A 14,381-nucleotide genomic window follows, 5' to 3' on the forward strand; every position below is an offset into this window, starting at 1 on the left:
GCCAGTGACCGGCTTAGAGTCTGACATGGCACCAGCAATTCTAACCCTGTGTGTTCTGTCCTTGAGCCAGTTTGCAACCCATCTTGTGACATATGGGTTTACATCTAAGCTGGTGAGCTTTTCTATGATGCCCGAGTGGGGTATTGTGTCGAACGCTTTTGCTAGGTCAAGGTAGGCTGTGTGAACTGCCTTACCCTCATCAATGGCCTTAGTGACTGTTTCGAAAAGTCGACCAAGTTCAAGAGGCAGGATCTGCCCTTGACAAAGCCAAATTGGGTAGGATCCAGTGTCTGTAGGTCCCCAATGTCTTTATTTATGAGTTCCATTATGATCCTCTCCATAGCTTTGCAGACAAGGCTCATCAAGCTTATGGGGTAATTTCCAGGGTCCGTAGAAGCACCGCCTTTGTGGAGTGGGACCACAGTTGCCGATGCCATTCTTTGGGCACGATCCTGTAGTAAGGCTAAGATTAAACAGCAGCCTTATGTGTGGGTTTAGTTCCTCATTGAGTTCGTGTAGCACACATCCGGGACACCGTCCGTCCCATTGATGCTGTGTTTTTGCTTTAGAGAGAGCAGCTCTCACCTGGGCATCTGAGATGTTTGGGAGGCTAGACTCTGGTGGGATAGATATTTCTCCTTTGGGGAGGGAGGGAGAAATTTGCACTGAACATGTCTGCCAGTATGTTGGCAATGTCTGTGGGTTCAGTGATTTTTATCATTTTGGACTAATTCTGAGCATATCTGGGAGTTTCCACCCAGGTTTCTAACATAGCTAAAGAAGGCTTTATGATTGTCTTTGTGTCATTAGCGATTTTTCTCTCAAAGTTGGCCTTGGATGATTTTATGAGTGATCGTAGTTTTTGCTAGTATTGATCGGAGATGCCTTCCCATTTAAGGATTTTGCTCTGTCATGTAGTAGCTTTCTCCTCTTGTTGTAGAGTTTGTTTATGGCTGGAGTCCACCAGACTGGGCCTGCCTTTGGTGGAAAGGGTCTTGATTTTATTAGGGATTGCTTGATCCATACATTCCTGGAGGTGCTCGTAGAAGGCATTTGTAAGGGTTTCAGCAGCATGGGTTGTGGTTTCCACTGGCTCGGGGCCTTGAAGGATACCACTTCAGTCTTAAGAAGTGTGAAGTTTGCTTTTGAGAAGATCTTCACTGCGGTCTTTTTTCTGGGGTGGGGCGGATGTGGATCTCCAGTGAGATTAATTTATGGTCTGATCTCACCAATGAGGGATATACTTCGTGTGGAGCATTTTGTCCCCATGTTTGTGATGATCAGGTCTAGTATATTTTCTCCTCTTGTGGGAATGGTGACTAGTTGTTCCATAGCATTTGAGTTTATGAACTCAAGGAACCTTTGGGCTAGGGTGTTGGGGCTTGAGTAATGTTCCCAGTCTATGTTTGGGTAGTTGAAGTCACCCAATATGATGGTGTTTGGAGAGACATTTATACTCTCCAGTGTCTTCAGGAAGGCTGTGTGGGTTTCCTGAGTTTGAGAAGGTGGTCTGTAGCATGTTACAAACTGTAGGGCAGTTTTACCTATGGTTAATTGCACCTGGATGGTCTCCGATGCTTTGTGCATTGCCACTAACCTGGAGGTGTTGGTATCCTTTATGAATATGGATACTCCCCCTCCTTTTGTGGTTCGGTCTGGATTTTGGGGCCGGAACGCATGATATGAGGTATAACCTGATAGTGCTGGGGTGCTCTCAGGAGCCTTGAACCAGGTTTCAGTCACAGCACAAATATCGATGTTCTCCATACTGAGGAGGGCTTCGAGGGCGTGCATCTTTGGGTTTAGACTTCTGGCATTGAGCAGTATTACCCTTAGTTTTTCTCCATTTTTGTTTTCTAGGGCGGTAGGTTTATCATTTGAGCCTTGCCTAAAAAAGGCACTATGGGGGTGGCAAGAGTCTTTGCCAATATCCGGAAGCCCAGGGGTGACAGGTGCAAGCCGTCCCTTGTGAAGCAGCGTGGCTTGTCAAGCATGTCATCCCAGGCAGACATACATTGGATCCCCTAAGAATGACACCAGTAATTAAGCCAATTATTAAAGCTGATCATTTTGTCTCTGTATTGTGGCATCATTCTTGGTGAGGGTAGGATACTGCTCAGGGTCAGGGTCATACCGCCTGGGCTACATAATCTGAGAGCTCCTCTATGTCTCTTTTCATGTAGTCCAGGGAGGTGCCTCAGGTCGCTCACACCGGCATGGACAATGACTGAGACATACTTGTACTTGCTGTGGAGTGACCTGAGTGCTTGTGTTATGTGGCGGATTCTAGCGCCTGACAGGCAGCTAACTGTGATCTTTTCCTTGTTCAGTCTGGTGAGAGGGACGTCAGTGTGTCTGACTATGGAGTCACCTATAACAAGTGTGTCTGGCATTGTGTTTGGCCTTAAGGGCTGTGACTGTTTAGCACACTGACTTTGAGATCTATGTGTTGCATGTCTTATGTCTTGAGGTGGCAGTTGCTTGGGTGTCTGCTTTGGAGGCCTCTGTAGTTTTGGTAGATTTTTGATCAGTGCCTCAGAGTATGTCTTTGTGTGTTTATGTGTTTGTTTTGCAGTTGTGATAGTTCTATGTGAAACTGGGTTTGTGGTGTGCGTGGTTTCCTTCTCCTCCTGTCTGGTCTTGCCAGTCCTGAGTTGAGAGAGCTCAGCCTCCAGTTTGGCTATATAGTTGCATCTCTCACATGTATTTGTGTTTTGTGGGAGAAGGAGTGGGTTGTCTGTGTACATGACGCAATTGTAACATTGCCTCGAGATGCCCAGATTCACCAGCTGAACAGGAGAGGACGCTAGCAACTGACCCTTCGACATGCTAGAAAAAGTGAAAAAGTTTGCTGTGTAACTGAGTCAGAAGGGACCTATAGGGAAATGGGTATTCAAGGGGATTCTAGGCTAATATAGTACTTTGTTTAGTATACAAGTACTTTACCTATATAAAAATGCTTTAGGAGCAAGTGCTGAGCTATTGAGATAGAGAATAGACTGTTTAGATTGCAAGTAGAGAAGTTCTAAGGGAAAAATTGAAGAGCAGACTTTACGGAGCCAGAAATAGTTTAACCTTGTTTAACCGGTGCTGCCCGATGGTGCTCTATGGGCAACTCCGCGCTAAATCACGCAAAAGCGCCGCTTAAAGTGGGCTTTATAGCAGGGGTTGAAAAGACCTAGGAATTGACCCAAAATGGCCAATAGACTACAAGTTTCTGGCTGGAACCACTGCTCTAGGGACAAATAGGCTGCTCAGTGCTCCCCACTCCCACTGGTGAACAAAGAAGCTTCCCTTTATCCAAATAAGGATATGGAATAGCACAGGAACCAAGCCAAAGCCCAGAGATCAGCAAACTCTGAAGACTGGACTATTCTAGTTCAGTAAGGCGGGAAAACAAGATTTTTTTTTTTTTTTCTTTTTTGCAGAAAACAGAAGAAAAACAGACAGTAAATGCTATAAATGCTTTTAAACGGCTAGCGCACTTGAGTGTGTTAGCCTACAAGTAAAATTAAGCAACAAATAACTTTTTTAAAAGTGCAAAACAGTTAATCAACACAAAAAACAGTTTAAATAGAATGCAGAGCTGTATAAACAGGCAAAAAAGCAGTCGCTAAGCAGTAAATAATCAAAAAGCCAGAAAAAAATACTTAAATCAGTCTGACTATATGGTAACATACACGTTACACATGAGAACTAATTATGTATGTGTTCGGCGTGATTCTTCTACAAATAGACCGGTTTAGTATTTGGCGTTGCCATTGCAGGCAGATCACAGGTATAATTCCCTGTGTAAGACAGTCCTCACATTTGGTTTATTCAGCACAGCGCTGACTTCGGACATTGTACACACTTCAGCGTTTTCGCTATTTTGTCCCTTCCCTCTTATGCACTACCTATTATTCTATCTACTGTTGAGGTTTGCAAGGGCACGTTCATGTGTTTATGTCTGCAAATGGAATGGATATGTTACAAGGAATGCACTTCTACATATAGATGTATGCATGTGTGTATGCATACATACTTATAACTAACTCGCTGGCCTCCACGAGGCGGTCCAATTAGAACCAGGCCATCAAACCATGACACGCCTGGATCCATAATCACATACCCATGGTTCCTCAACCCCACCCAGGTTCAACATACATGCAATCCATCCATTATCCAGTTGCTTTCACAGCCATGACACACCTACACACATTGCCCTACCCCCAGCGTTAGGGGCACTACACGTATGTTGTCCAAACACATGTATTATCATGCTCTCCCACCATTTAGTCCTTGAACATATGACAAACGCTGACAACACTATGTAATACTATAGTTGCTTCTGATTCCCTTCTCATTCCTTTTCTCTGCTTTATTGTTAAGACTATTTGAACACCCTGACCATTATATGAACATATGTTCTAGGACTGTAAGCTTGGGACGTCTGAATACACTTGGAATGAGCCAACATACGGGACGTGTCTAGAGCAGTAGGGTGTGGTGTTTTTCCATATGGGGAATGGATGACTGCTGTGTTAGTGAAGTGTTGAGGCGTGTGTTCGGGTATCTATGAACCATGGGTATACATGCAAATGAAGCAGCACACCAATAGTGTAGTGGTTAGAGCATCTGCCTAATGAACAGGCATTCACGGTTCAAGTTCAACTATAGCACATATTATTCCTCATGTGGAATGAATGTTGTTCTGCTGTAAAACCGACATAATAACATGTAAAAGTGAACTTGAGTATCGCACGGGACTTTTAACCAAATCCATTCAATCAAAGTGGTACTGTCATAATGAATAAGGCACAAGTAAGCAAAAATAAGCTGCTGTAAACATATATAACAAACAGTATGCAAATCTGAGTGCACTTGCGCAGGTGTAAGCAGTGCCCAGCATAGGAAATGTACATAAGTATGTACAGATGTAATATATATATATATATATATATATATATATATATATATATATATATATATATATATATATATATATATATATATATGGGTCTACTTCATTTGCCTGACAACTCAAATGACTGACACTCATTTGCCTGACAGCTCATTTGCTCGACAAACATTCTAGAGGGGCTTTGCCCACACCTTTCTGATGGGGGCTGTGCCCCCCACACCCCCCCCCAACCCCAACTATATATAACAACTCCACGGTCGCACAACAGTGGAGAGGGGGGCAAATCCCAGGTTTTTGCCTTGATTACTTTTTGTCGAGCAAATGAGCTGTCAGGCAAATGAGTGTCAGTCATTTGAGATGTCAGGCAAATGAAGTAGACCCATATATATATATATATATATATATATATATATATATATATATATATATATATATATATATATATATATATATATTACATCTGTACATACTTATGTACATTTCCTATGCTGGGCACTGCTTACACCTGCGCAAGTGCACTCAGATTTGCATACTGTTTGTTATATATGTTTACGGCAGCTTATTTTTGCTTACTTGTGCCTTATTCATTATGACAGTACCACTTTGATTGAATGGATTTGGTTAAAAGTCCCGTGCGATACTCAAGTTCACTTTTACATGTTATTATGTCGGCTTTACAGCAGAACAACATTCATTCCACATGAGGAATAATATGTGCTATAGTTGAACTTGAACCGTGAATGCCTGTTCATTAGGCAGATGCTCTAACCACTACACTATTGGTGTGCTGCTTCATTTGCATGTATACCCATGGTTCATAGATACCCGAACACACGCCTCAACACTTCACTAACACAGCAGTCATCCATTCCCCATATGGAAAAACACCACACCCTACTGCTCTAGACACGTCCCGTATGTTGGCTCACTCCAAGTATATTCAGACGTCCCAAGCTTACAGTCCTAGAACATATGTTCATATAATGGTCAGGGTGTTCAAATAGTCTTCTGGTTTTTGGCTCGTCCGACTGTAGAATGGGACTGCCCTGTACCTGTTTGAAAGTCAGACTTAGCACGTGGACAAAGATAGTCCCATTGTTAGCATCCTACCTGTGGCTAGAGACGCAGGAGGTTTGCTCACCTCTGGCCAGCTTGATATGACAGCACTAAATAATACGGGGGTTCTGCTGCTGTTTTCCTTTGCATTCATTATGAATGCTTTATTGTGACTATGTTCATTCTTCATGGATATATATCTGTGTGTATATATATATATATATATATATACATATATATATATGTGTATATATATATATATATATATATATATATATATATATATATATATATATATGTCTGTACATACACATGGATATACACCTACATGCTTATTTACATTTCCCATACTATTGAATGACCGCCACTTACCATCGTGCATACCCGCTTACGTCTGCTTGAAAGTGCCTTAATCACCCTATATCCGACTGCCATTATTCTGTGCATCATATAAAATTAGCAGCCCTTGCATGGCTTGAACCCAGGAACAGAAACACCGTAGTCAATGGTTTGACCACTAACCCATCCATGATACATTCTGCATGGATGGTAATTAGGATATATGACTTTACTACAGGCATTCCACACTACTGGCAACAAATGTGACAGTCGGTACATATGTATAGTACATGTTAATGTTCATATGTTTCTGAGAGGCATATGCATACATTTGCAAGTACACATATTTATGAATAGGACACATACTTGACAACTACTTATATGCATGTATGTGTGATGTGTAGCTATGCGAATGTAAGTATGTACATTTATAGATATATGACTACATATATGGAGTTATACATGGCCATGTATATGAACACCCGCATCTGGGAGGGACCTGTACCATTTGTATACAGAGGTTGTGTGCATCATTACGACGAGGAACCTGGACAGGGTATACAATTTGTGGACGTGTACTATTTGGAAGATGGCTATGGGGAAGCTTCTTGGGAACATGTGCAAGGTATATATTCCCGATAATGCATGTGGGAAGACGTGCATCACAGTCAGGTGTTTAATCCCGGGTCGTAGGTTCTGCAGGACCGGGTGGAGGCTGAGCAGGGTTGTGGACAAGTACTGCTAATCTGACTTGTGCCCGGATGTCAATGGGGGTGGACATCGTGTTGTGCCACCAAGTCTAATCTTGAGAACAGACACTTATCCCATGAGGGATGTCCAAAAATTGTGGACGACGATGAACCCCGTTCTTCTGGCTGTATGAAAATGAGGGAGGGTTATGCATGCATGGGATACCTAGCTTGCAAGCCTGAGCCTGCCTAGGGTGAGACTGCCTACTAGATGTGGGTAGAGGGCACTATGTGCAGATATGGCTGGCCCAAGCTAGCAGACTGAGTATGGGTGGTTTTGGTGGACGTTCAGCAAGGGGGGGGGGGTGTGCTGTGGCGGGGATGATGGGTATTCAATTATGTATCCAAGTGTGTAGGGGTTGGATGGCTCAGTTCAGGCTAGACCATTATGTGGGTGTGAGCCGGTACCGTTTCTGTACATGTGTATCACACATTTTAATGTTCATATGTTTGTGGGATTGTGTTCTGCAGTATGGCCTGTCAGGGTGTATTGGGGATGTGAACGTATGTTCTTTGGTTTCCTTTTTGATTCACCCACTGCTCCCTCGTACACCTCCAGTTCACCTATTGTACATCCAACCCAGTCTTCCCTTGGCGAATTATTACATTACCCATCACTCCCCCCAAATTACATTACCGTCACCCCCTCCCAAATTCCACAAACACACCATCCATCCCTTCTCTGGTTGCTGGCCCATGGCACAGACAGCAGTACACATTGTGTACTCTACATATCTCTGGTACCAATATGATTGTGAGGACAACCCTAGCATATTTGGTCTTCCACATGCTGTACTTCACACACATAGGTACACGCAAATACTTATCTTTCACGACATGGTAGGTTGACCCGGGTAATACCCATTCATCTTTGGGCCGTCCAGACAAGGACGACTTGTACTGCGAATGGGCAAATATTGAGTGACTGCTCTGACCATTGGGCTAGGTTTAGCAAAGGGCAGCGGTGCGCATACATACTGTGTTTCGCTTCCACTTGGTATAAAAATCAACACTACAATGAAATACGGACACAGGGTTTTAAATGTCATTGTTCGAGGGATGGGGGCTCAACATTCAGCTATGTGCTTTTGTGTTTACTCCTGTGATTTTATTTTGTTCACAGAACTCTCTTGTATGCTTTGCATACATTTCAGTATCCACAGACACTAACAGGAGTGATTACTATTAGAGGCAGGCTGTACTAGTCAGCATTTTAGGTTGCGCGACTGTAGCCGACATGTTCACGCTTCCGTGCAGCTCTTAAACACGCCCCCGCACTCACGCACATTTCCTGTGCACGTGGACGGTGCGGCAGCGCGCCTTCATTAATATGCATATGGTGCTGCTGCACCATCTCTATGCCGCATGCTCGGTGCAAGGCTAACACCGTCCTTGCGCCGAGCTTCATGAATCCCGGGGACTATCTTAATGGGTTAAATAAGTGAAATCCTACTGTCCTTTCAAAAAGAGCTTGTAGTACTCTATAAGATAATAAAATATGCAAATAGACTCTTCTACATTTAGGACCTTATAAAAACAAAAGCAACTTTTTATTTCTTATTGAGTTAAACTTAAATTAAAGAAAATGCAACCACATCATGGTATAGTCTATTTGCAAATTACACCTTCCACAGTGAATAACCACACCTAATAAATCATCTAATTTTTTGGCTAAACAGACTTATCACATTGGACACTCACCAACCAATCTGATGGATGCAAATAAATCAAGATTAATCCCCATCACCTTAATAGTTACTGCCATGTCTGCTGGATCTAGTTATTTAAATACACATCTCCAGTCCTTATTATTTAATTAACCTTTTCATCCCTCAAGTTTATTTCTCTTGTATTGGAACTTACACCAGATGGCATACAAAATACAGACTGTTTTTCATAGGAGAAGTACTGTTGGCCAATGCAAATGGCTAACTGAAGACTTAAGATATATTTATGTTTACTATCAAAATATTGGAAGCCCTAACCACAAATGTTCACATCCCCGAACTGGAACAATGAACAATGGCAAGCTAACTGCTCAGAATGTCGATTCATTCAGAAGGCAAGAATCAATATTCGACATTGACTGGATCACTCACCATCCAAAAAATACACTGCCTTAAAGGCATACATATTTCTACTGCTTTTCATGAGGGGTGCACCCCAAGCACTCCCCATGTGGGGGGCTGCACCCCCCACACCCCAGCTAATTATATATTTGAACTCTTAAGATCACCCTACAGTGAGGAAAAGGGTAATTTTCCTGATCCCCCGCCGTAGTGTGATCCAATTCAAAACACTGATACTCAAAAATAAGAATACGGGCTAAGAGGTGACAGGATTTGCCTTTTTGCACCTTTCCATTTGAGCTTCTGACAGATGGAAAAGTGCATTTCATTATTTTAATAGTAAACCTCTATATATGTATATATATATATATATATATATATATATATATATATATATATATATATATATCTACAATATATATCTGTATATACAGAGAGATTCTACTGAGAACATATGATAGCATAAAAATACTATTGTCCTAACTCTACCTATTTTGTGGGAACAAACATTTGCAGAACTGAGACAAAAACTGTTTGTGTGCGACATAAAAATAAACATTAAAACATCCTTGATTATTACACAAAAAAGATTTTCATAAAGCAAAACAGTAACATGCATTTACAAATATATACTCTACACCCAAGTGATCTCTCTTCTGTTCATATCAGCATCTGTTATCAGATGTAACAGACACCTTTGAACTTCATAAAACCTTCTTTATCCTAATCATTACTGCTCATGTCTCTGTCACAACTGCCTACTGGTAAATATTTTCTTTACATCTTCCTTACAACTATTCTCTTCGATCTATTTTAAGAAAGTAACATTCAACAAGAAAAAAAAAATATGCTGTTAAGATCCACAATCATGATGACCTCTATTCCCCACTACCCCAGCATTTCAGTTCTCATACTGCAAAATTCCTTAACCAGAAAAAACTTACCTGTGTCCCTTATCTTAGTGCCTGACATAGCCATAATATTTAATTTACCAAAAATGTAAATACCATGCTGCATTCAAACACTTTCATGCCATCGGAATTCTCCCTTTATTTACAAAAGTCAGCTTCAATAAATAAGTAAAATCAGCAGTAAATAAGAAATCCACTTAGCTGGAAGGTTTTAGGCTGGTCAACAGTACAAAGGCTACACTTTGCACACTTACAAAGCTGTTGATTAAACATCATTACTTACAACTACAAAATTAATTCACTTAAAATGTTTGATAATGCCAACCACACCCTGATTTTCACACAAATAAATCTCTGGCAAATCATTAGCACCTTTCTGTTTGCTCCAAAGCTGTCAAAAAGAAAAACTGAGAAATAACTGCTAAAATCAGCAAATATGTCTTATCATTGTTAAGCTTACTTTAGATGTTCCACTGGGTCAACCCTTGGCCTATCTTTCTCAGTTTTTTCATAAATAAACTTTACACAGATATGAAAGAAAAAAAATGTGCTACATTATAAGTCAACAACTTGGTTATTTTTTATAGCACAAGGACTCAAAAGTGATGCAGATGAACATACAAAGCAATTTCACTTTTCACATCACATGGCCAAAATAAATACTTATGAACCATCTCTTTAGAAACAAAAAAGATCTTTGGAACCTTTTTTAAACACACAGTACTGTACAACCTAATAACCAATGACAATGATGGCCGTCTATATTATATGCTAGAAGAGACTTTTCTTCGCACATATAATCATCGACACCTAAAGAGTGAAAGCTCTAAAGAGCGAACAGTCACTTCCGTAAATTTTTTCCTCGGGGAAAAAATTCACGGGGCTGTACACAAAAACGCAAACTTTGAAAATCTAATCAAGTGTGCCCCCCACACCCCCTAACTAAATATATCAAGTCCAAGATCACTCTGCATTGGGGAAAAGGGCAATTCCCAATAACGTCCAACTGAATTTTTTCCTGAGAAAACAATTTGAGGACGTGGCCGTTCACGCTTTAGAGCATTTGTTCTTTAGGTGTCAATGATTATATGTTCGAAGAAAAGTCTCTTCGAGCATATAATATAGACCCCAGTGAGGGTACTAAAATTTAAATATTTACTCATTTTGTATATTTGGATATCCATTTAGGGCTCATACATACCTTTCCACTTTCACCATATCAAGAACATAAACATCAAAGTAACAGAATATTTATATTAAATTATCCAGATATTAAACCACCACCATAAGACTTGTAAATCAAAAACATACCCAATCCCCATGAAGGAATGCTGCCTTCCTCTGTTCATACTTGGTGTACCTGGCAATAGCAAAATGCAGCAGTATGTTCTAAACCAGATCTGTAGCTCTTTACTATAGCTCACCTATACTGTATGTACAAGTACAAAATTTAGCTGATTTTATAACATTCTGTACTCAAAAAGTACTCTTCATAAAACAATGGCCTCCCCCAGCCACCAAACCTAATCACAAGAGTGTATGTTCACATCTGTGTACACAGCATGTGCACATCAAGTATATACCTTACATATTTGAATTAACTACATGTAAACAGTCTTCCCTCTACTAGTATAATAACGCAAGAACCTTAGATCTTTCATTATAAAGACAGTTGATCATGCTTGCTAACTGTGTTGTATGCTGTACTTTGTATGCATTTGCTTACTGTATGGATATTGTATTGTATATGTATTACACCTTAATAATTATGTAACCATTACTGTATTGCTAATGGAGCTTTTCTCCCCGGGCCTCCACTGAAAACGAGCACTTTCAGGCCCAGTGGACTTCCCCGGTAATCAAACTGAAAATAAATAAATAAATAAATAAATGTTTACTTGAGTTTGTAGATACATGCATTTACACATATGAATGACTTGCATGCACACATATGAATGCACATAAACATACACTTTTGCTCTCCCTCTATCATATACTGTTGCAGTATGGTATGTCATAGGCTAATGTAATATTTCACTGTAGACTGATAATTATCATAACAGAAGAAAAACCCTCAAACTCAATATCCCATTTTTATGCATTCAGCTGTCAGCTACACTCAGAAGTACAAAATAACACAAACATTTGAAAATGCTTCAGTCAACTAACTTCACTGTCCAACAGCCCCTCTTCTGATTCACTCTCCGGTTTCACATGAAGATACTTCACTGTTTGGAGGCCAATCACTGCCTAGTATATCTGCTTTAATACTTTCAGCCTTTACATTCAAAATTGTAACTTATGTAATACCCCCAAGTATTTTTCATTGTCCCCCCCCAATACAAATGTTACATTTTAGCAACTGTATCTTCTGCAATACACACCTTCTTTACATTTTGGCGTATTATTGTAATAATACTTATATACTCCACAGTTTCAATTAACAGTCTGTCTCACACCTAAGAATAAGAGGCAATTTCAATATACACAGTGCCCATTGTCAGCTAATAAACATGCACCCCAGAGCTACTTTAATATCAGCAAACTGTAATCTCACTTTATACGTCTAACATCTGGTGTAATTTATGTTACTCAGTTTTGATAAATTCATTGTTGTAATCTTTACTTGTACTGTATCTGTAGCAAATACTTTGCAAACATTACAGATAAGACAAAACACCAAGCAGCATATATATGGGAAAGTTAATTACTTTCACATGCAGTAATGTATCACAGTGGAAATATTCTGAACATACATATAATTTCAGTAGATACTGCCTATACAAAGTTAAACTGTGCAAGTATGCAAATGGTGTTTTAACCTGTTTTGTTTAATGTGTGTTGAAAATGCAGTCTTATTGTCCAGCTATGACTTGTTAGTGAATAGCCAATAAACTAAAAGTATCATACCATGACCAAAAATTGTAATTTAAAACATTTACACAGCAAAAGCAGGATAAAAGTGAAGCTGTTTCAGACCGTTGCTTTAGTATGAAAACTTTTGTTTTCCTTTTAGAGGTCGTTTAACAAACAAGTAGTAGAGAAATAAGGCAATTTTAAATTTAATTTTATGGTGACGTAAGGTGTACAGACTGGTAAAGTAACACAACATGTTTTGTTTTAAAGGGTAGATCAAGTATCTTTGCTCTTCTATTTTTTATATTACAGTCATGACACACCTTTCATAATAACAGTAGTTACACTAGAGAATGAATTCATGCAAAGCTTAATGTCTTTGTAACTGAATGTTTCTCACATGTGGAAGCTTGTTAACTGGCTATACTTTCTCATTTCTTTGTTTCCTAATTTATTAACTTGGGATCGCATCACAAATCATGAGAACATATTGGCTAAAGGAAAGAAATGTAATTCCCTGAGGAGAGGACAGAATGGAAATGGCATGTGATGCACAATTCTTTCCATGAAAGAGCATATGTTATAAGTGCTTTATCTGTATATATAAAGATGCTTCCATACTAGAAAGTGAAAGATGGCAGTGGGGCAATTCAGAGGAAATGTAAGGAAGCATTTCTTAACAGACAGGACAGCAGACAAAGTAATAGACACTAACCATGAGATTTACACATGCATGAGACAGATGAAAAACAGTTTTTCCTGCTGGAAAGGGACAAGGAGCAACAGAGTTGCACGAAAACAAATTAATCTTACAAGCTTCATAGGCAAGCTTAACAAGCAATAAACCATTGCATCCTGGAAAATAACTACATATCAGTATAGTGATGGTCACATTCTGCTTCCTGCTTCTCTGCTTTGACTTATTGAACTTGACAAGTTCTTATAGTCCTGTTCTTCTAGCTGTCTTTCAGATCCAATCCAGCGTCTGTCTCCAAACCTTTCTTCCCTCTTTCTCTCTTGGACGCGGTCCTTACGCTGTCTATCCTCTGCTGAGTTATCTCTTTCTCTTTCTCGACCACGCTCTGCCATCTGCCTTCTGACCAGAATCTTCTCTTCCTCTTTTGGACATTTTCCTTCAGTTCTTTCACTAACACAGCTTGTCAGATTGTTAACTTTAATGTTCTGGTCCATTACTAGATTTGCTTTGCTGTCTGTGTCATTCATGTGGTTATATTCTCTCAACATTCCTGGTCTGACCTCATTCTCCATTGTTCCTGGAGATGTTATGAACTTGTGACAATTGTTTTGTTTCTTTTTATATTTTGAACACTGTTCTATGAATTTTTCTTTTTGCTCAGATGCTCCTAGCAGAAATCATTTCTTATCTGTGTTGTTATTTGCCAAACATGTATATCACAAGCTCTGCTCTGAGTCTTTCACTCTGTGAACTAAAGGCCTGTTGCAGTTCTTATAGCATTTAATATTCTCTGTCTTGTCT

At 39.9% G+C, this 14,381-nt stretch overlaps 1 long non-coding RNA gene across 1 annotated transcript in view; it reads right to left on the reverse strand.

The window, feature by feature from the left end:
- Positions 1–13,073: 13,073 nt before the first annotated feature.
- LOC122813032 overlaps positions 13,074–14,381 on the reverse strand; it is a 1,935-nt gene continuing 627 nt past the window's right edge. Inside the window, exon 2 of the long non-coding RNA XR_006366625.1 lies at positions 13,074–14,381. This exon is cut by the window's right edge and continues 92 nt beyond it. This is a non-coding gene — a long non-coding RNA (uncharacterized LOC122813032).

This window comes from Protopterus annectens, chromosome 10.part0, assembly GCF_019279795.1.
Source record: "Protopterus annectens isolate FY-2018-M chromosome 10.part0, PAN1.0, whole genome shotgun sequence".
Classification (NCBI taxonomy): domain Eukaryota; kingdom Metazoa; phylum Chordata; order Ceratodontiformes; family Protopteridae; genus Protopterus; species Protopterus annectens.